The sequence below is a fragment of the Mesocricetus auratus genome, unplaced genomic scaffold (genome assembly GCF_017639785.1).
Source record: "Mesocricetus auratus isolate SY011 unplaced genomic scaffold, BCM_Maur_2.0 Super-Scaffold_100008, whole genome shotgun sequence".
NCBI lineage: Eukaryota > Metazoa > Chordata > Mammalia > Rodentia > Cricetidae > Mesocricetus > Mesocricetus auratus.
Window position 1 is genome coordinate 45,471,965 of NW_024429192.1, and position 22,016 is coordinate 45,493,980.

Here is a 22,016-nt window from a genome sequence, read left to right on the forward strand (position 1 = left end):
CCACCTGTTCTTGTCATGGTTATGTGCAATAGGCATGGACAGTGGCATTAAGCTCCTAGGCAAACACATGTGAACAGCTGTGACTCATCACTCATCAAATATAGGTATTCAATAAGTTATCTGAGACTTTGAAAGATTTCTTATAAAAAGGAGTTTGTGATACAACTACCAGCTAATACATTCCAAGCATACTTAAGGCACTCTATGCTATGCTGTTTATTAAGTTAAATAAGTAGAACATTTTTAATTTGTAGACTGTTCAATCTATGATGCATCAATTTGGATGTAACTCACTGTTTTTCAGGAATATCTTCTGTGTTCTCAAATAGTCAAAATGTGGGGCCACTGAAATTGATGAATACAATGTAATGTTAGTTTGGACGATAGCTACATCATAAGTGGAAGAACACATACACACCAAATCTCTAGCATAGAGCTCAGAAGAATCCACAGCTGAGCCTCCTCCATTTCCTGCTTGCCTTAGACTGCTGTTCTCCTGAATCCTTACTCGGATGTCAGTGGTTTACTCTTGGTCACCTTGAAACACACTATGTTTTTCCTGTCTCTAAACTTTCACTTCATTTCCCTGACAAAAATGCTCCTTCTCTCTTACTATCTATTTATAATAACCTTCCAAACATCTTCCAAAGTTCAGGTTAGATTTCATCTTCTACAGTAAGTTATCAAGGTCATCTAAAAAATGTGGGTCATCATAAATGCCCTGTATTTATACCACTTGTTCAGTACAAAATTATTTAGTAGAATTTCTGTAGGTATACAGGAATGTGCACACACACATATATATAGTAAAAAAAAAAGATTGTTGATACATTTTTGTAGAAACCATATATTTTGTGAATCCCTTGTAACATGCCTTGTTAAATATATGTTTACATTTACCACATTATGAGTATTTTATATTTATATTTATGACTAATAAAGTTACCAAATTTGGGAAATATTTACCAAATTTGGTGACATGGAGTGCTGTAAGCTTATTGCTAGTAGTCAGGTTGAAATATTTTCTATTTTAGTTGTTACTTAACAGGATTAAAAAAGTCAAACAAACAAACAAACAGAAAACCTCCTTTCCCTAGGTGGATTTCTAATCCAGTATCTAAATCAGCTCTGTTCTTCCCCATAATCAGTCTGTAATTAGCATAATCATTCAGTGTCTCTATATGTACCAAGTGTCACCACATGGTTTTGTGACTCAGATAGATTTTACAGCTTTTACCAAAAGAGAGAGAGAGAGAGGGAAAGAGAGAGAGAGAGAGAGAGAGAGAGAGAGAGAGAGAGACTCTTTAATTTCCAGTGACTTCCCTTAAGATGACAAATCACTTCCTTGTTATTACTGGGCTTCTCCTACACCTGGCCCATTAGCAAGTGGCTGAAGGATGCTGAGAGTTAAAGCAAAAAATGAGAACAAATACCAGTCATTTCAAGACCGACAGGTTCAAGGTAGCCTGGATTTTTAAACTGGATGTTTTCAGGCAGATATAAGATCTTGCCAGTAAGATCAAAATGATATGTCCGTAGCTTTCCTGGGCGTTAGGTTTTGATACTAGGCTGAAAGTTTGACTGTGGCACATAGATGGTACCTACCTTCCCTTAAATGGTTAACATCTTTCACCTCTCTCAGATGAGTATAATTGATATGAATTCTTCCATGTCAGCTTAATGAGAACTATTAGGGATCCTACCACTGGGATTCAAACTTGGGGAGATGCAAGGCTTGGCTGGCAGCCCACATGCCATGCCTTCTAGAGCTTCTGGAAAGATAATTTCTATGAAAAGAAATAATCAGGCTCAAAGCCTGACCTGATGAAATCAGCTTGGTATGAACCATTCAGGGTCTCCAGAGACTCTCAGCTAGACCACAAGAAGAGAGAAAGTCCTCAAAACACAAACAAAAAAATAACAAAATCAGAAGGCATTGGAATGAAGATCACTACTCTCTTGAGACAATTTCCAGTAAAACCCAAAACATGAAATTAGGGAGCTCTCCTGCCACCATTTATTATAGAATAATACATTTCAGTGACAGCAGCTGTCCCTAGCAAGAGTGACAGCAGAGCAGAGAATACAGCAGGGCTGTGTGAACCACCTTGATGACTATATGGAAGTCTCCCTTTTGTATCTCAGCAAAAGTAAAGGTACTTCGAGGGCTAGAACAGCAACATGGACAGTGAGGTATGACAGAAGCTCTTGATATGACCTCATTTTCACTTAGGATGGATGATATCGAGGTAAGTCATACAATTAACGTCCATCAAACATTCTGGAATCTTCTACTTAGTAGTTAATGTTTTAAGACAAGTAGTAATATTTTCTTGATTTTCAGATGGACAACCAGAGTTTTCATGAGATGAAGTAATTGGATAAAAGATAATCAATTGTAGTCTTGGGATTTGAACTCAAACTTTACATTTCCTAAGACTCACAGTTTCCACTGTGTAGAAAGGGAGAAGAGGTTATTACAAACAACAAGTAGAGATCGCTGTTCCAACAATGGCCAGAATTGGTGTGGCTATTTGATGTTAGCTGAGTGCTCACTACGGCTACTCAGATTGGGACTCTACTCTAGGAAACTAGCCAGAGAGTCTGCAGGTCCTGTAAGGGGACTTCCTAGGGCAGGCAGTCAGCTATCCAGACAAGCAGGTTAGGGCAGCTGTGAATACACTGTCCTTGAGACTTCATGGAAGGTGTTTTGAGAGGTTAGATGACACATTTGGGAAGATCATATCTCTTGGGTGTAAGACAGAGGCAGAGTGAGACAGAGTCCTCTCTGTATGATGGAAAATGGGAAGGCTCATTACTGACATTTCCCTTGGTTAGAGTTTAGGAGACTTGAATCTTCATGCTTTTTTTCCTGGAAACTCACTCCCTAGCTCTGGGCATCAGTTTCTCCTATTATAAAATGAGGAGTGGGAGCAGCTTACCTGTCAATCTCTCTTTTAAATTATGAAAAACACTGAGAAAATTGAAAACACTGCTTTTCAATTCTGTTACTATATTTTATGCAGAGATAGTGTGTGAGTGATTCCAGGATCACAGAGTAAGAGATGAAGGAACTTCTCCAGGTTTTCAAAGAACTAGATTAAACCATTCCTCATGGTGTTAAAACTTCCCACTGGATATTTTGTAGGTCAACATAAGAAACAGGCTCCTCCACTCAAGACTCTGTGTAAAAGGAATGAAGTGACAAATCTCAAAATGTCCTGAAAGTGACTCTGTCAGCTGACACTCGGGAGCATACTTCTTAACCTTGTATACACTGAAACTTTATGACTTGTCTCCTTTAGAGGAAAGTGAACCTTTGTCCCTTGGAAGGTTTGAAAAGAAGCAGGACAAAGAGAGCCTTGTTCTTCTAACGTCCTGTATTGTGAAGAACAGGCAGTGCAGAGGACCTGGTGGGAATCCCTAGGGGTGGGGAAGAACAGGCTGACCTCTAACTTCTTTATTTTTTTGAATTTCTGTATCTGAAACTTTTTTTCTACAAGCAGCGGGTCCCCGAGGAATGGGGAATTGAAATACAACAGGTGGTTTGGCTGACTCTATCCAGCAGATGAGGAAGACAAGTGTTCTGTCGCCAAGACCATCCAGCTTGCCTGCTGGATGTGTTCTCTCTCTCTCTCTCTCTCTCTCTCTCTCTCTCTCTCTCTCTCTCTCTCTCTCTCTCTCTCTCTCTCTCTCTCTGTGTCTCCCTCTCTCTCTCTCTCTCTCTCTTTCACACACACACGCACACACACTTTTCCTGCCCTGGACTTTTGGCAGGTGTGATGAGGAAGATAGCTTTCTACCCTTCTCCCCTGTGCCTTGTGTAGATTTCCACATACAGTAAAGCACAATAGTTGTGCTTTTGTGTCGCTGGAGGCCTAACCTGACTTTGAACCCACTAAAGCTCCAGCTGTAGGTGGGCATGCTTGGAGAGATAAACAAGGAACCAAAGCATCCAGCAACACAGTAGTGGTACAAGAACACATTCCTGCAGGAATAACTAAATTACCAGATCCCAATGCAAACAAAACCCTACACACCACCTGGCAGAAGAAAGAAAGTAGATATTATAACATTGTTACAGAGTTAGCGTCACATAGATTTTTTATAGCATCAGATACTACAAAATGTCTAAAGATTATTTTAAGTAAAGAAAACCTAAAGGAAAGAAATCATTTGATCCCCACTTAATTAAATGTCATCGTATTTTTACTGAATTTTTAGTGAGAATTAGGCAAAATAACATTCCTCCCCTTAAAGTGCTTTCAGCTCAGTAAATAAAATGGGCACATGAACAACCAAGTAAAACAGAGTGAAGTGTAATGAGGTAAATAAAAGGTAACACAAAGAAAAGGAGAACTGTGAAGTGATGGCCTCCACAGTCAGAGTTTGCTTCAAGTGAGCAGCAGAAAAAGATGAAGCGGGCTTCTTCTGAACAAACTTGCTTTGTTAAAGAAAAGATTAAATCTCATTTATGCATATGTGGGAGGACATTGTGCACTTGAGTACAGGTGACAACACAGGCCAGAGGCATGGGATCCCCCTAAAGTGGAAGTCACAGTCCCCTGTGTGCTGTCTGATATGTATGCTGGGAACCAAACTCAGGTCCTCTGCAAAAATACTATGAATTCTTAACTGCTGAGACACCTCTTGGGCTCCTCTTAACCACCTTTGATTATCCCAGTACAGACAAGAACATTAGAACACAAAGGGATTAAATCACTAAGAAATCCAAGCTGAAAGAGACAGAAGTTCCTATATGTCAGTGATAAGCCATTTAAGAAAATCCGGCCATGCCATATGTATTCAATACTTACTATATAACTGAACTGTTATTGCTTTTTAGTAGTCACTTGAGGAATGAATGAATGAAATGTTTAAAGTACAACATTTTACTTGGAAGAAGTTGAGGAGGAAGATGAGAATAGGAGAGTGGAATTTACAGAAGAATACACACAGGATATTCTAAAGCCATTGTTCTTATGGAGTCTTCGAGGACCTTGAAATTCTATCATTGACCCATGCTGAGCTATTTCCAATGGTTTAGAAATGTGGTGGGCAGAATAAGTTCATTGACATAAAAATTTGCACAAAAATCATAAAAATAAATCTCTTTGGTTTCCCAGCAATTCATCTTCCCCTTCCTCCAATCTACCCTCATCCTAAGCTTTGCAAAATATTTTGCTTTATAACTCAATTTATTCTCATGCTCTGATTACAACAAACGTGACTGTATTCCTAACATATAGACTTAGCTATTGCATGATGATTGCTCCACAATATATATACAACATGTCAATACCTTCCTTTAAGTAATTTGCCTATTTAAGAATTTTATTCTTTCTCAATGTCACAATTTTTACTCAGACTAAATATTTTTCCTCAGGATTACTTCACTGCAACCAAAATACAATATTCTTTCATATTTATACAATATCAGATAAAAAGTATTATCCGTATTTCCCTATAAAGTTGAGGCAAATCACAAATCAGGTTGTAATTGACCCAATAAATAAAAGACAGAAATTCAAAGTCATTTATGATTGTTGATGCTGAAAATTTATCAAGCTTTAGTCTGAAACTACACTGACCTGTGAAACTATGTGTCTTCTAGTAAATAGAAGCCCTGTGTAAGGTGATATCTGGCTTGAAATGGTTCACTGTGCTGTAAGCAGAATAATGTATCAGGTCTCCTCAATAGTGTCCTTATAGCATAAGAGAGTCACTCGCTCCCCATATTTGCATTGCAGCCCATGGGACCCCACCAAACTTAAAACAAATAAGGTGGAATGTTTTAATCTTATAAAATTGACAACTCTGAAGACAAACCTTAACAAGCACATAATTTATTGAAGAATTTTTCTAAAACCTACATTACTCAGAAGTGAAAAACAGCAAGCAACTTTGAAAGTGACTTAATACAATCTTGCATTTCAAGAATCCAAGAATTCAACAATGCCATGGACATTTATCAAGATGAGCAATGCTGTCAAAACACCAGCTTTGTAAAAGATTAGAACCAAATCTAAAATTTCATTAGCATTCCTCCAAAGTAACCCTTTCCCTGTTTTACCCTGTGTTCTAGTAAGGCAAACTATGGAGTAAATTTTGAGTATTGCTGGGCAATGGTGACACATGCCTTCAATCCCAGCACCTGGGAGGAAGAGACAGGAGGATCTCTGTGAGTTCAAGGCCAGTCTGGTATACAAAGTGAGTTTCAGTGCTATAAGAAGAAGTCTCAGTATCATTTCTTCGATCCTGTTATATGTTATATCTTAATTTTATTCATTGGCAATTGCATACATGTATAGAATGCATTCTGATCTCCCTTCCACCCCTGTCAATTCTCTCCTTACCTTCCCTTCAAAATCCTTTCCCACATTTATGTTTTCCCTTTTTGTTCCAGTGACCCACTGATTTTAACTAGAACTATCTGAGTAACCATTGGTTCTGGACCTGTCTGCCAGAACTTTGTGGGTTCACCAGTGGGCACATAAATGAGGATATTGGCTCTTTCCATCCTAGAATCTACCAGCAGTGAGTAGTTTAGCAGGGTGGGGAAGGAATTGAGAGCCTGTCTCCCATCCTTGACTGGCAATCCACAAGACCAGTTTCCTGTAGGCTCAATGCAGACAACCCTAGCTACTCTGAACTTGTGACTGTTTCAGGCCCTACAGATAGCACTTCACAGCCCTTCTCCCTATAGTCTGACTGGTACATTCTTTCTATCCCTTTCCCTCACTATACCCAGAGCCTTAGAGATGAACATGTAAATGTCTTACTTAGGTACTTAAGTATGAGCAGTCAACTCTCATTAATCTCAACACCTTGAGCAACCAGAGGTTTCATACTTCATCACCATTCACTGGAAAGAGAGACATCTCTGATGAAGGCAGGAGAGCATCCTTTGTCCTGAGTCAGCTCCTGCTCCCCATACTGGGAACACAGCCTCCACCAAGTCCTGAGAGTCATTTCTAAGGCAAGTCATCTGTGTTGCTAAGGTCCACTCCAGTGTTTCTCTCATATGCTCCCATAATTCCTGTGCACAACTCAAGAGTTAAATTCATGGACTCATTCCCACTATCTCTAAGTTACTATTAGCCCTTCAGAAAACAGAGCATGACTTATTAAACTTTATGTTCCTTGAATGAATATTTGAGACAAAGAACCTGTGCAATAAACGTTTGTTTAAATGAGTAAATAAGAAGCAAACAATATCTGTTAACAAAATAAGAAGTTAATTTCATTTTGTGTTATATACATTTGCATAACTGTATCATTGGACCCTTCTATTCACTCCCTGCTCTATATTTTATGTACAAAGGTAATATAATTTTGACTTTTTTACAAAACCTGGCACATAGATTTTGATATTCAGAATTATGAATTCTACCTTGCCAAAAGTATTTTTAAAAAGTTATATTAATATATATATTTTTACACTTAAATACCTATATGCCTTTATACCATATAATACCTAAATGTTACTCAAAGACACTGGCAAAGGCTTATGAGCACATGATGAATTTATATACTGAAACTCAGTGATTGTGTTCTACTGTGACCAGGGTCTATAATTCTTTCTTCAAGCAAGGGGTTGTCAATAGGCAGCTTCCAGAAATAATGAATGTTTGCAGTCATAATTTCATGGGTTGACTGAAACTTAATAGCCTTTATTTCCAATTCATTTTGTGATATGTTCCAGTAGAAGTGGTCTCAAATGAAATATAGTCTATCACAATACTATTTAACCCTCTATTATTTTGTTAATCATTTGATGTTGTTTGTTTGGGGTTATGTGTCTAGCTGTGGCAGACTGTATGAGACACTTTAATTCTTCTCTGTGCTTCTGGCATAGGTTTTCTCAGTCTAGTCACTAGTATACAGGAGGAGGTTTTCCAGCAACTGTTTTAGAGATATTTGTTTCATCTGACAAATATAACTCTTACTGTATTCATTATTAAAATATCACCACCAGCAAGGAGTTGAGAAGGATACAAAAAAACGATACACTCCAGATTTGGTTATCCTACTTGTTTTTACATATGAAATTGGGACAAATGTTAAGATTCACAAATTAAATCCCTGGTTTCTATAACTGTGGAAAAGTCAGACAGCCCAGAATAGAGGATTGATGGGCTAGTGTTTAAAGATCCACATGTACAAAAACAACTGAGCAACTTGGTACAACTTGGAGCACAATCATCACTCTGGGAGAGGAAGAAATGAGTCACCCTGGAGTGCTGTGCTGCTGGTGTATGATCTAGAGAACCCCCATGCACTCTTGAGTCTCCTAATGCATCCACTTGAATGCTGAGATTGCAAGCATGGATTCACACTAGGGTCACTTTCACTTGCTTGTTTTTCTTTTTCTTTTGCAAACCTACTCATGACAAGCGTTTGTCAAAAATGAGAATCAAAACTCTCCCAAAATGACTCTAACAAAACTATTTTAAAAACAAGTAATTAACTCTCCAAGTGAGTCTGGTGCATATTCATATGAGAAACTTTCATTCAATTATTATCTGGATTGTGTCAAAGCATATTAAATCAATGAAAACAGAGTGTGACATAGCTAAAGGACAATTCATTGGCAGGCCATTGCCTTTGCTCCTCTTTGCGGAGGTCTCAGCTACAGTGCTTCATAGTTTCCATGGTACTGGTGTAGAGAATAGAAGGCATTACACTCATGCTGCAAGAGAAGAAGCATTTAATCACCACAGCTCACTGTTCACCTAGACTGAGAAACGCAGAGCTATCATCCATTAACTGGTTAGGATGGCTGACATCAAGAAGACAAGCGATGGTAGGGGAGAGGAAGAGGCAGAAGTCCACATCCACTATTACTTGGAATGTAAATTGACCAATCATTACACAGATGAATCCAAACCGCAAAAAATAAAACTACCATGTAACTCAACAACCCTGGTTCTAAGTACACTTCTCAAGCAATGAAATCATCACCTCAGAGAGCTCCATGTACTTAGCAGCATCATTCTAATATGTGAAATGTACATGGATAAAGAAAATGCCTTTTTTACATGTACACCTGAAGCAGAATCTGAGGAAATTCTGCTGTGTGAGACAACATGGATAAATCTCAAGAGAATCTAGGCTAAGTGAAACAATTCAGACAGAAAGGTAGATTCTGCATGCTCTCAGTGATATGTAGAATCTAGAAAGAGTCAATATCATAGAAATATATAATAAAGAATGGTTGCAAAAGACAATAGGATTGGAAACACAAGGTGCTGCATTTTTAAAAAGAAACACAAACGTTTAGTTATAAGATGAATAGCATCCCAAGATTTTAAAACTGATTTTGAGTCTACAGTTGAGAACTCTGTTAATTATAGATGAAGCTGCCAAAGAGCAAATAAAAAATATCCTCTCCCTGTCCCATAGTCACAAATGAAAATTAAGTGTGGCAATGTGTATTTTTATTTGATTGTGGCAATCACTTCCTTCACTAAGTACATACATGGAATCATTACACCATAAACCTTGAGGTTCCAGCCTACCACAACACCCACATGCTCCACATCCCTGAAGTCAACAAAGACTCAAGATATTTGAGGGGGAAACTGAGTCCACATTAAACACGAAGACTTTTTTTCTCATGGTTCTCTAAACAATATGATGTGGCAACTATTTTCCTGTCATTCACTTGCATTGGTTGTGATAGATAATACAGTACTTAAAATAGGGGAAGGTTCAGGTTACATGCAAATACTGTCACATTTCATATAAGGGGCTTGAGCATTCATGGAGTTTCATACTTTCTAGGGATTCTAAAACTAACTCCCTATAGGTACTGAGGGATGACTTTATATTATTTTCATGGATTATACTTTCAATGGGTCTGGAAGCATAAAAGTATATCAAAAAATCATATATTTGGACAAAATTTCACCAGGAACTACTTGGTATATGTATGTTCACATTTAAGTGTGTGTGTGTGTGTGTGTGTGTGTGTGTGTGTGTGTGTGTACATTGTCTCATGTGTGAAGATCAGAAGACAACTTTGGGTGTCAGCCCTCACTGTCTACCTTGTTCAAGATGGTTGGTGTGTCATGTATACTGTCTATTTGTAGGTCAAGCTAGTTCAACCATGAGGTTCTGGATAGCCTCATCTCTCAGTCTTCTGTCTTATAGTAGGAGCGTTGGAGTACAGACTTACACTACTGCACCTGACTTTTCAAACTCAAGCTTATAAAGCTTTGGCTACTGAGCCATGCCCTCAGGCCAGGAACTCATTTTTAAACCCACTGTGTGAATGACAGAGGGTGATATTCTTTCAGTATTCTTCCTGATTGTTCTGGGACTGACAAGATGCTTACTAAACTTAGTATTTAGGTAATCTACAAAAGTTAAACTATCACTGTACTAATACACAGCACTTTGTAGCTACTACTAGAAGGAGTGTGGTGATCTATAACATGTTTCATTTCTTCCAGAGTAAAGACACCAGTGCTGCAGCACCAAGAAAACATCTTTATATTTAAACATGATGTCTGGGATAGGGCTCATAAAAGCAAATACTTGGTCTCTTTGAGTCAAGAAAATTGACACCTCTATAGAGAAAAAATAGAGGGACAAAAACACCAAAAAGTTGACCTCTTTACCAGAACAAATGATCCCCTGGCTAGAAATCAAGAATACTGCTGTGCTCTCCATAGTAGTCATCATTTTCTGGCCTTCATTCAAAGGTAATAATTACAGCATGTCTGTCCCTACTGTGACCTCTGAAAGAACATGTCTTCCAAGCCCTTCCCCTGCAAAGACCCTCTATCTCTTCTCTTCCAGGGCCATCCCACTTCCTTAGGCAGGGATGGCTCTCATCCAGACCTATGTTTTCCTGCTGACTGCTCTTGTCTGGACCCAATAGGCCTCAGCTAGAGGTCCAGGTGGCTCATTCCTCATTCCCCAGCAAGACTTGCACAGAATCCACCCCTTCCTGATCCCTCTACCATTAGTGTAATCAAGCCTGGAAGGTCCTCCCCACATCCAAAAGGAAATTCAGTAGTTCATGCAGACTTCAGTCCCATAGAAGAAATTGATCCAGCAAATGAAGGGAGCTTTTGGAAAGATGCACAGAAATGCTTCCAAAATTGGTTTTTACCTGTAACACTTCCTGGATGCATATATATATATATATATATATATATATATATATATATGTATATATATATATCCTAATATGTGTTCCTCTAAATAACTATATATTTATCTAATCCATGAATGTACTATCAAATATCAGAAAGATGATAGATGGATAGATAGATAGACAGACAGATACATGACAAATAGTGAAACTATGGTTGAACAGAAACTTTAAAAATATATTTATTCATACAAATATAAGACAAACAAGTGGATAGACAGAATAGGCAGCTGTCTGTCCAAAGCTATATCTAGGGGATAGAGACATACAACTTCAAACTAGTAACTATATAGACATCCTGCTTAAAGAATGGGCCATGCCCGTTCATCTATAAAAGCATTTAAAGTAGTTTCTGACAATTTGTCACTTATATTGTTACACTGTACATGACAAGCTATGAAGATTTTCAACAAATTTGAAAGGTATGCTGGAAAATTTCTGAAGTGATATAAAGAGGCTGTGTCAAATGCAAAATCCCATCTGTTAGTCTTTTCAGGTGGCCAAAACTGAAGGTGGACTTTTGGTAACCATTAACTTAAAATGTTGACTTGTGGCATACAAAAATTTACTTTTTAGGCCTCAAAGAACTCGTTAATTATATTGCAAAACAAGTTAGACAATTAAGGAACTGTATTAGCTTTCTGGGACTGCTGTAACAAGTGACCACGATCTGATCGGCTTGATACAAAAAATAAAGAAAGAAAAGAAAAAGAAAAAAATGTATAGTAGGAGCCTGTGCCTGGGCCTGCATTTCAGTACCTGAGGTCTGCCTGGGGACTGCCATTGAGCTTCCCCTCCTGGCTAGTGCCTACACACCTCAACTTTCTGGTATCCTTCTCCACTCATGTGACCAGGTACACCACGGACTGTAACTGGGCCTGCATCCAGTGCCTGGCGACTACCTGGGGTCTGCCACTGAGCCTCCCCTCCCCATGAGAGTCTTCCTACCCCAGCTTCCTGGTCTCCTTCTCCACCCAGGAGCCCAAGACTAGGACCAGGAAGAGAAGAACTACCAGAGTATTGGACTTGCTTGCATCCACCCAAAGGGAATTCTGATCCCCACCCACCAGGCCAGGAATAGGCTCTTTCTGCACCCACTAGAAGAACAGATGGGAAGGAGACAATAGAGAAAGGAGACAATACAGAAAAACAAATATGGCACAGCCAGATTCTAGAGACTCTACACCAGCAAGACTCAGACATTCCAAATGAAGCAGAAGAGAATGACCTTCATGAAAATGAAAGAGGCCCTCAAAGAGGATATGGGAAAAACCCTTAAAGAAGTAGAAGAAAAAACAAACCAAAAAAAAAACCAAATGGAGGAAAAGACAAAGCAAAAATTGCAAGAAACAATTCAAACTATGCAAGGGTTGAAAACTGAAATAGAGACAAAAAAAAAACACAGTCTGAAGGAATGCTGGAAATAGAAAAGCTGGGCAAATGGTCAGGTACTACAGAACTACAGATACAAGCATAATCAACATAATTCACGAGACGGAAGAGAGAATCTCAGGTGTTGAAGATACACTAGGAGAAATAGATTCATCGACCAAAGAAAATCTTAAGTCCAACAAACCCTAACACAAAATATCCAGGAATTTTGGGACACCATGAAAAGACCAAAACTAAGAATAATAGGTATAGAAGAAGGTGAAGAAAACCAGCTCAAAGGGACAGAAAACATATTTTAAAAAGTGATAGAAGAAAACTTCCCCAACCTAAAGAAAGACATGCCAATGAAGGTACAAGAAGCTTGCAGAACACCAAATAGAGTGAACCACACACACAAAAAAATTTCCTTGCCATATAATAATCAAAACCCAAACATACATAATAAAGAAATAATATTAAGAGCAATTAAGGAAAAATGTCAAGTAACATGTAAAGGCAAAACTGTCAGTATTACACCTGTCTTCTCCATGGAAACTCTGAAATCCAGAAGGTCCAGGATAGATATTCTATCAACACTAAGAGACCTCAGATACCAGCCCAGACTACTATATCCAGCAAAGATTTCAATCACTGTAGATGGAGAAAACAAGATATTCCATGCCAAAACCAGATTCAACAATACATATCCAGTAATCCAGCCCTACAGAAAGTTCTGGAAGGAAAAGTCCAACCCAAGGAAGTTAACTACAACTTAATATAGGCAGTAGATAATCCCACCTTACCAACAGCCAAAACAAAAAAAGGGAGGGGGGAATCCACATATAATTCCAACAACAACAACCATTCCATAACAAACAAGAATGAGCAATCAATGGTCATTAATATCCCTCAATATTAATAGTCTTAACTTGTCCATAAAAAGACACAGGCTAACAGAATAGATTCGAAGACAGAATCCATCCATCTGCTGCATACAAGAAACACTCCTCAGCCTCAAAGAGAGGCATTATCTCAGAGTTAAGGATTGGGAAAAAATTTTTCCAATCAAATGGACCCAAGAAATAAGCAGGGGTAGCAATCCTAATATCTAACAAGTTAGACTTTAAAATAAAATGAATCAAAAGAGAAGAAGGTAATTTCATACTCATCACAGGAGATATTAACCAAGATGAAGTTTCAGTTCTGAACATATATGCTCCAAATACAAAGGCATCCACATTCATAAAAGAAACATTACTAAAACTCAAATTACATATAAAGCCCCACACACTTATAGTGGGGGACTTCAACAGCCCGCTCTTACCACTAGACAGGAATGCCAGTCCACATGAAGAAACTAGAGAATAGTCACACTAGAGAATTGACAGCACAACTGAAAGCTCTAGAACACAAAGAAGCAAACTCACCCAGGAAGAGTAGAAGCCAGGAAATAATCAAATTTAGGTCTGAAACAATAAAGTAGAATCTAGGAAAACAATATGAAGAATCAATGTAACAAAGAGTTGGTTCTTTAAGAAAATCAACAAGATAGACAAACCTTTATCCAAACTTACCAAACTGCAGAATGTGAACATGCAAACTAACAAAATCAGAAATGAAAAAGGGGACATAACAACCGACACTGAGGAAGTCCAGAGAATCAACAGGTGATACTTTGAAAGACTGTACTCCACACAATTTGAAAATTTAAAGGAAATGGATAATTTTTTAGATAGATATCACTTGCCAAAATTAAATCAAGAACAGATAAGCAATTTAAATAGATCTGTAACCCCTATGGAAATAGAAGCAGTCATCAGAAGTCTCCCAATCAAAAAAAGTCCAGGGCCAGATGGCCTCAGTGGAGAATTCTACCAGAAATTCAAAGAACATCTTATACCAATTCTCAAATTATTTCATGCAATAGAAGCAGAAGGGTCTTTGCCAAACTCATTTTATGTGGCTTCAATAACCTTGGTACCCAAGCTACACAAAGACACAACTAAGAAACAGAACTTCAGACCAATATCCCTCATGAACATTGATAAAAATTACTCAATAAAATACTGACAAATCGGATCCAAGAACATACCAAAATAATCATCCACCATCATCAAGTAGGTTTCATCCCTGGGATTCAGGGATTGTTCAACATAGGAAAATCCATCAAAATAATCCACCATATAAACAAGCTGAGTAACAAAAATCACATGATCATCTCACTAGATGCTGAAAAGGTCTTTAACAAAATCCAACACCCCTTCACAATAAAAGCTATATACAGCAAACCAACAGACCACATCAAACTAAATGGACAGAAATTCAACATGATTCCTCTAAAATCAGGAACAAAACAAGACTGTCCACTCTCTCCATACCTCTTCAATGTTGTACTCACAGCTCTAGCTAGAGCAATAAGACAACAAAAGGAGATCAAGGAGATACAAATTGGAAAGAAAGAGGTCAAACTTTCATTATTTGCAGATGATATGATAGTTTACATAAGTGACCCAAAAAACTCTACCAGGGAACTCCTACAGCTGGTAAATACTTTCAGCAAAGTGTCAGGATACAAGATCAACTCAAGAAAATCAGTAGCCTTACTATATACAGATGATAAAAGGGCTGAGAAAGAAATCAGAAAAACATCACCCTTTACAATTGCTACAAACAACATAAAACACCTTGGGGTAATGCTAACCAAACATGTGGAAGACCTGTATCACAAGAACTTTGAGTCTTTAAAGAAAGAAATTAAAGACACCAGAAAACAGAAAGCTCTCTCATGCTCTTAGATAGGTACGATCAACATAGTAAAAATGGCAATCTTGCCAAAAGCAATCTACAGATTCAATGCAATCCCCATTAAAATCCCAGCGCAATTCTTCACAGGCCTTGAAAGAACAAGTCTCAACTTTATATGTAAAAACAAAAGACCCAGGATAGCCAAAACAACCGTATTCAACAAAGCAACGTCTGGAGGCATCACCAATACCTGACTTGAAGCTCTATTATAGAGCTGTAGTCCTGAAAACAACTTGATATTGGCACAATAATAGACAGGTAGACAAACTGAACACCCCGATATTAACCCATACAGATATGAACACCTGATCTTTGACAAAAAAGCTAAAATTATACAATGGAAAAAAGAAAGCATCTTCAACAAATGGTGCTGGCAGAACTGGATGCTGGCATGTAAAAGACTGCAGATAGAGCCGGGTGGTGGTGGCACACGCAATCCCAGCACTCGGGAGGCAGAGGCAGGCAGATCTCTGTGAGTTCGAGGCCAGCCTGGTCTACAAAGCAAGTTCCAGGACAGCCTCCAAAACAATACATAGAAGCCCTGTCTCAAAAAACCAAAAAAAGACTGCAGATAGATCCATGTCTATCACCATGCACAAAACTTAAGTCCAAATGGATGAAAGACCTTAACATAAATCCAACCATACTGAACAAGAATAAAAGGCAGCCCGCAGAATGGGAAAAGATATCCACTAACCCCACATCTGCCAGAGGGCTGTTCTCCAAAATTTACAAAGAACTCAAGAAGCAAGTCTCCGAAACACCAAAGGATCCAATTAAAAAGTGGGGTACAGAACTAAACAGAGAATTCTCAATAGACGAGTCTAAAATGGCTGAGAGACACTTAAGAAAGTTTTCAATATTCCTAGTCACCAGGGAAATGAAAATCAAAACAACTCTGAGACACCATCTTATTCCTGTCAAAATGGCTAAAATCAAAAACACCAATGACAGTTTATGCTGGAAAGGATTGGAGAAAGGGGAACACTCCTCCACTGCTGGTGGGAGTGCAAACTCGTTGGTCACTTTGGAAACTAGTATGGAGATTCCTCAGGAAAATGGAAATCAGCCTACCACAAGATCCAGCAATTCAACTCTTAGGCATATACCCAAAAGACACACATTCATACAACAAGGACATCTGTTCCATTATGTTCATAGTAGCATTATTTGTAATAGCCAGAACCTGGAAGCAACCTAGATGCCCCTCAATTGAAGAGTGGATAGAGAAAATGTGGTACATTTACATAATGGAGTACTATTCAGCGGAAAAAATAATGGAATCTTGAAATTTGCAGGCAAATGGATGGCATTAGAAGAAACCATGCTGAGTGAGGTAACCCAGTCACAAGAAGACAAACATGGTATGTACTCACTCATATATGGATTTTAGACATGGATCAGAGGAGTGCCAGCCTACAATCCCACTGCCAGAGAGTCTGGGAAACAGAACTTGCAACCAATGACTGATAGAAGGAGAGGCAGACACCCACAGCTAAACACTGAGCTGAACTCCTGGAACCCAGTGACATAGAGGAAGGATTGATGAACAAAGTGGCCAAGACTGGACTTGTTTAACCCACAGGAACAACTGACCTGAACAAGGGAGAGCTCTTGAACCCTAGACTGATGACTGGGAGTCCAGCCTGGGACTGATTCAGACTCCCTGAATGTGGGTGTCAGTGAGGAGGCCTAGACAATCCATGGGGTCTTGAGTAGTAGATCAGTATTTATCCCTGGCATACAAATGGACTTTGGGTGCCCATCCCACAATGAGGGATGCTCTCTCACCTGGACTCATGGGGGAGGCCCTAGGCCCTGCCTGAACGAAATGACAGTCTCTGGATATCCCTCATGGAGGGCCTCACCCTCCCTGGGGAACAGAGTGGGGATTGGGAAGGGCTGGGGGAGTTGGTGGGAGGGCACAGTAGGAGGGAAAGGAGGGGGAGCTGGGATTGACATGTGAAGCAACCTTGTTTCTAATTTAAATTATAAAAAATAAAATAAATTGTGTCTTGTAAAGTGTTAGAAAGTAAAATATACAATCAGGATGCTGACAGGTGATCACATTTCATATTGAAACCTCTAAGAAAAGTAGCATTATTGCCTCTTCCAGCTTCTGGTGGTCTGTGCACAGCCTCTGTGTGTCTTCAAGCCTTTCTTCCCTTTAACATCTACAGTTGCTGGATTGGGGGCCCAATTCAATCTAGTCAGACCTTGTCTTGACTTGATTACATCTTCACAGACAGTCTTTACCTAAAGTCACACTCTCATGTTAGGACTGTGTGTTAGTTCCTTTTCTTGTTGCTATGAGCAACTTCCTGACAAATTGCACCTTATGAAGAAAGGATTTGTTTTGCTTCAACCCCTCATGGTTGGAGGAAGCCTGGTGGCAGGTCACATTGCTATGACTGTCAGGAAGCAAGTGACAGACAGGAAATATGGCCAGCTATCAAACTTCAAAGACCTGTCCCCAGTGACTCACTTCCTCCCCCTAAGTCTTCTTATAGGCTCCACTTTCTTCCCCCAAGTCCTGTTACAGGTTCCACTTTCTTTCCCAAGTCTTCTTATGGGTTCTAGTTCCTTCTCAAATGGCATAACCAGCAGAGGACAAAGTATTCAAACACATGAACCTATGGGAGATATTTCACATTTAAACCACAGCAAACATTCCAGGTATATTTGTGGGGAACACAATTCAACTGACAACAGGAAGCATTTAACTAACATAGTTTCATAGTTAACTTTATGGCAGATGCTAAATACCAATGAAAAGATAGATCTTAGGATATAAGATATGATAAACACAGAAAACAACTGAGTTGAGATTAGAAGTTTAAAAAGCTATTTTAAAATGTTACCAAACTGAGTTATTTTGATAGTGTAAGTGGGTGCAGTGAATAACTACATCAAGATGATAGATGTAAACAAGACTATTCTTAAACTACCTTAGCCTTGTACCAGGCATTTTCTTTTCGGTCACCAATCAGCTCCCAAATCATGACATGGATGCTTACTATTAGTCTTGAATACTTGCCTAGCTTAGGCTTGTTTCTGGTTAGCTCTTTTAACATAATTTAACCTGTTACTCTTTATTACCTTTTGCCACAGGGCATCTCCCTCTCTTTCTCCCTTGTTCTCGTCTCCTTCTTCTTCTCTTTCCAGGAGACTAGATTTCTCCTATTTATTCTCTGCCTGCCAGCCCTGCCTATCCTTTCTCCCTTGAGCTGTTGGCCATTCAACTCTTTACTAGGCCAATCAGGTGCTTTAGGCAGACAAGTTGAAACAAATGAAACACATCTTTATGTAATTAAACACACATTCTTACATCATTAAACAAATACAGCATAAAAAAGTACCACACATTTACAGTTAAAGTAATAGCCCACAGTATAAACAAATATAACACATCTTTGTCAAGTTAAAATAATACTTCACAACATAGCCTTAAAAAAGACAAGATAGAGCCTTTAACTTAAAATACTGTTTTGCATTCTAGTTGTGTTTTGAAAGGGTTATCTCATGCTTTAAGTTGGAGGCAGCAGGGATTTATGGATTTAATGATGGGTAATGATATCTTTAGAGAAATGCTGGATAATTGACAAAAATAAATTATTTATAAGCACTGGGGTGTTTCAGTTCACCTCAAACTCTGCAACTAGTCTTTGTTGTGTACTTTCTCACTTACATTTCAAGAAGACTTAGCCACCTCTAAGTGTGAAAGTCTTTCCTTGGTGGTATACTGAGTAGGTACTCTCAAATGAACTGTTTCTACTGTGTCTTCCCTCTGTGTATTTAACTTGACTGTTTCTTGTGGGTTTTTTGTGTATTTTTTTATGTTTCTGAAGTTAAAGCTACCATTTAAATCCTTAAGGATTCAATTGGGTTGTAGAACAAGTATTTAGCTATCCAAACTCACTGAAATTCAAACACATTAATAGGATGAGAAGTTTGGAGTTTGCTTTGATTTTTACAGAAAAAAAATGTTGGAAAAAAACTCAGCCAGCTGATGGTTTATTTTAAAAAGTAGGTCAGCTCACAGAATGAAAGGCTGTTTAATTAACTAGAAGCTTGAAAGCCAAAGTGGCTACGCCACTGTTTGCCTTATTAGAGATTGGCCTTTTAAACATAGATCCGGATAGGTTCTAGACAATAATAATCAATTGCATGGTTACTAGAGCCCCTGGTTACAACATACAATAGTATGAAGTATGATAACTATATAAAAATAAATCACCACAAGTCTACAGACATTTAATCCAAGTATTCCGGATAGGCTTACATAGATAACTTTGGGGAAAAAAGCAATAATAAAGTAATGATTACCAACTAAAAATAAGGACATTTAAAGTGGGCTGCCAATCAGTGTGGGCTGAAGCCATTAGGAAATTCTCAGGATAAGCATTATAAGTAAAGCTTCTTGAAATGAAAAAGCAGTAGAGAAGAGAACAAGAAAGAAAGGTGATGTACAAAGACAAAATAAACAGAGGGAAGGACTAGCACATATTGAGTGACTACCAAATGACAGGAGGGGTACAGGACACCTCCCATTCATTGTACAAAGGCTAGAAGGTGAGAATGAACTGCCCATCTTTCAAGTAACACCGCTAAAAGTCAAGCGATGTAATATCTGTGCAAGAACAGTCAGAACCTGCTCCCTTGCCACGGTAAAGCATGGCACCAATTCCATGTTGTGGTTGTGGGAAGACCACTCTAGCACCGGTGGGGGCTGCTGAGGACTTAGGAGTGGCACTCCACATGGTGAGCAGAGCCAGCTCCCAGGAACAAGTTTCACCAAACACACACCCATAGAGGTGATGCTTCCTAATTTAGAAACTGGCACCTCGCCTTCAGTTTTCTCTTCTACAACTATTTAAAGGCATTACTCCAAGACTTCACATATTACAAGAAGATGTGTGAAAAAGTGACTTTACACAGCTGCCTGTGGGAGTAATTTTTAGCAGTTTGAATTTATATTATTATCAGCTATAGACTAAGTGTAAATGTGGTGAGTCGGTGTCCTGCCATTCGGCATATTTAAGGGCCATTGTTCTTTCTTGTTTGCTGTCAGTCATGAGTTTTTTTTTCTCTCTAATATAAAAGAGTCACATGAGAAAGAAGAGTAAAAATAGGAACGCAGCTTTCCCTAGAAGTTGCTTAGCCTGTCTATCCACTCAGGGGCCAAAGTTTCAAAGGCTTTTAAATTATTCTTCCCTAAATCATCTATATACAAGTGACCAACAAAAGACACCAGAGTGTCCAGGGTAAAGAAATTCCTTGAACTAACACAGTTGTCAGAGTTCACTTTCTCACTGTTGAAAAGGAATGCGTTATTAGGTTCTTAGTTCAGAATTTAATAGGGGCTACTGATGCCATCTTCACCTGCTCCCATGGAACGTTTCTTCTGTGTCTTCATTAGTTTTGATAAACCTGTGCGAAATCCAAGGGAAAAAAATGCTATTATATTATACAAAGGAGATGTCAGTGATTGTGTTATCAGCATTATTTCAGATATCTTAAACTGAAATATAGATGCTACTTAATATATTATATTCCTTAATATGAGGATTGTAGCAAACTAAGTATCATGCTCATTAACTTAGGGTTTTACAGGGAAATAAAAGCAGCTAACAATGGGGGGGAAAGGGTTTCTTTCCTTGGTTAAAGTGAGCAGGTGTCCAACACATTAACTCATAAACAGGTTAAGTGCAAAACAACTTTCCCTTTCTGTGGATTTTGCTGGAGGAAAGTGTCTAGGTAAGGGGGAAAGAGGGTGGGGGTGGAGAAAGAGATGTTTTACAAGGTTGCTGGCAGAGTGAGCTAACAGCTTTTTCAGTTTGATTACTAATGTGAAGATCTTATTTAAACTATGAACAAACATCATACCAGGCATTTGTAGAGCAACCTGAAAATGGCCAATACAGAATTTATCATCTCACTGGGAAGGCAAATAAGTAGGTCAACAGTTAAAACAAAAAGGTAAGTGGTAAGGATGCTGCTGTCTGACTTGCAGCATCAAAGAAAATTCTTCAATGTGAGCAACTTTTAAGCTGAGATATAGCATATGAGCATGAGTTGTCTAGTTGAGCATTGGTGGTGAATCAAACTGTATTCAGAGCTGGAAAGGGACGGATTTGTAGTGTTCCAGGCAATGGTAATCACACGTTCAGGGGACTATGGTAGACCTTACTGTTTTCACAGTAACAAAAAACAGTGTACACTGAGATTTCCAAAATAGGGAATTCCCTAATACGAATGCTCTAAGTGTACAAAACTATGAGTATTCCCTTTAAAGAAGTTAAACCCATTTGAGCAGATAATACTGATCTGTAATGTAATCAAAGACTAACCACACAGGAGTGTTCAAAGAGGATCCAATGGGTTGGGAGAAAAGGGAGCTTATCTCACTGCCTCCTCTCTTTAGTGTCCCTCTGAATTGTAAATGTTATATGAAATTGCAGAACAGCAGGATGCCAAGTGATCAGGCTCCTCAGAGGGGGTTTAAAATTTGTGTGCCGTGAATATGCTCTTTGACGGTCGGTGGAAAGAAGAGGCAAACCACATACGTGTAAGGAAGCATAAGAAAGTGTCAAGTCTAACAGAGAAGCTACATGACAAAGCATCAGATAACCTGGGCACAGGCAGAATTCCATAAAGAATGCAGCAAACTCTTTGA

General features: G+C 38.7%; 1 long non-coding RNA gene across 3 annotated transcripts in view; it reads right to left on the bottom strand.

Moving 5' to 3' along the window:
• The window catches only part of LOC110341779, a 44,594-nt gene extending 26,108 nt beyond the window's left edge, over positions 1–18,486 (bottom strand). For all 3 annotated transcript variants that reach the window (XR_002383774.2, XR_002383775.2, XR_002383776.1), the window contains exons 1-2: positions 18,440–18,486; positions 295–345 (exon numbers count right to left, since the gene is read on the bottom strand). This is a non-coding gene — a long non-coding RNA (uncharacterized LOC110341779). The remainder of the gene's footprint in view (positions 1–294; positions 346–18,439) is intronic.
• Positions 18,487–22,016: the final 3,530 nt, after the last annotated feature.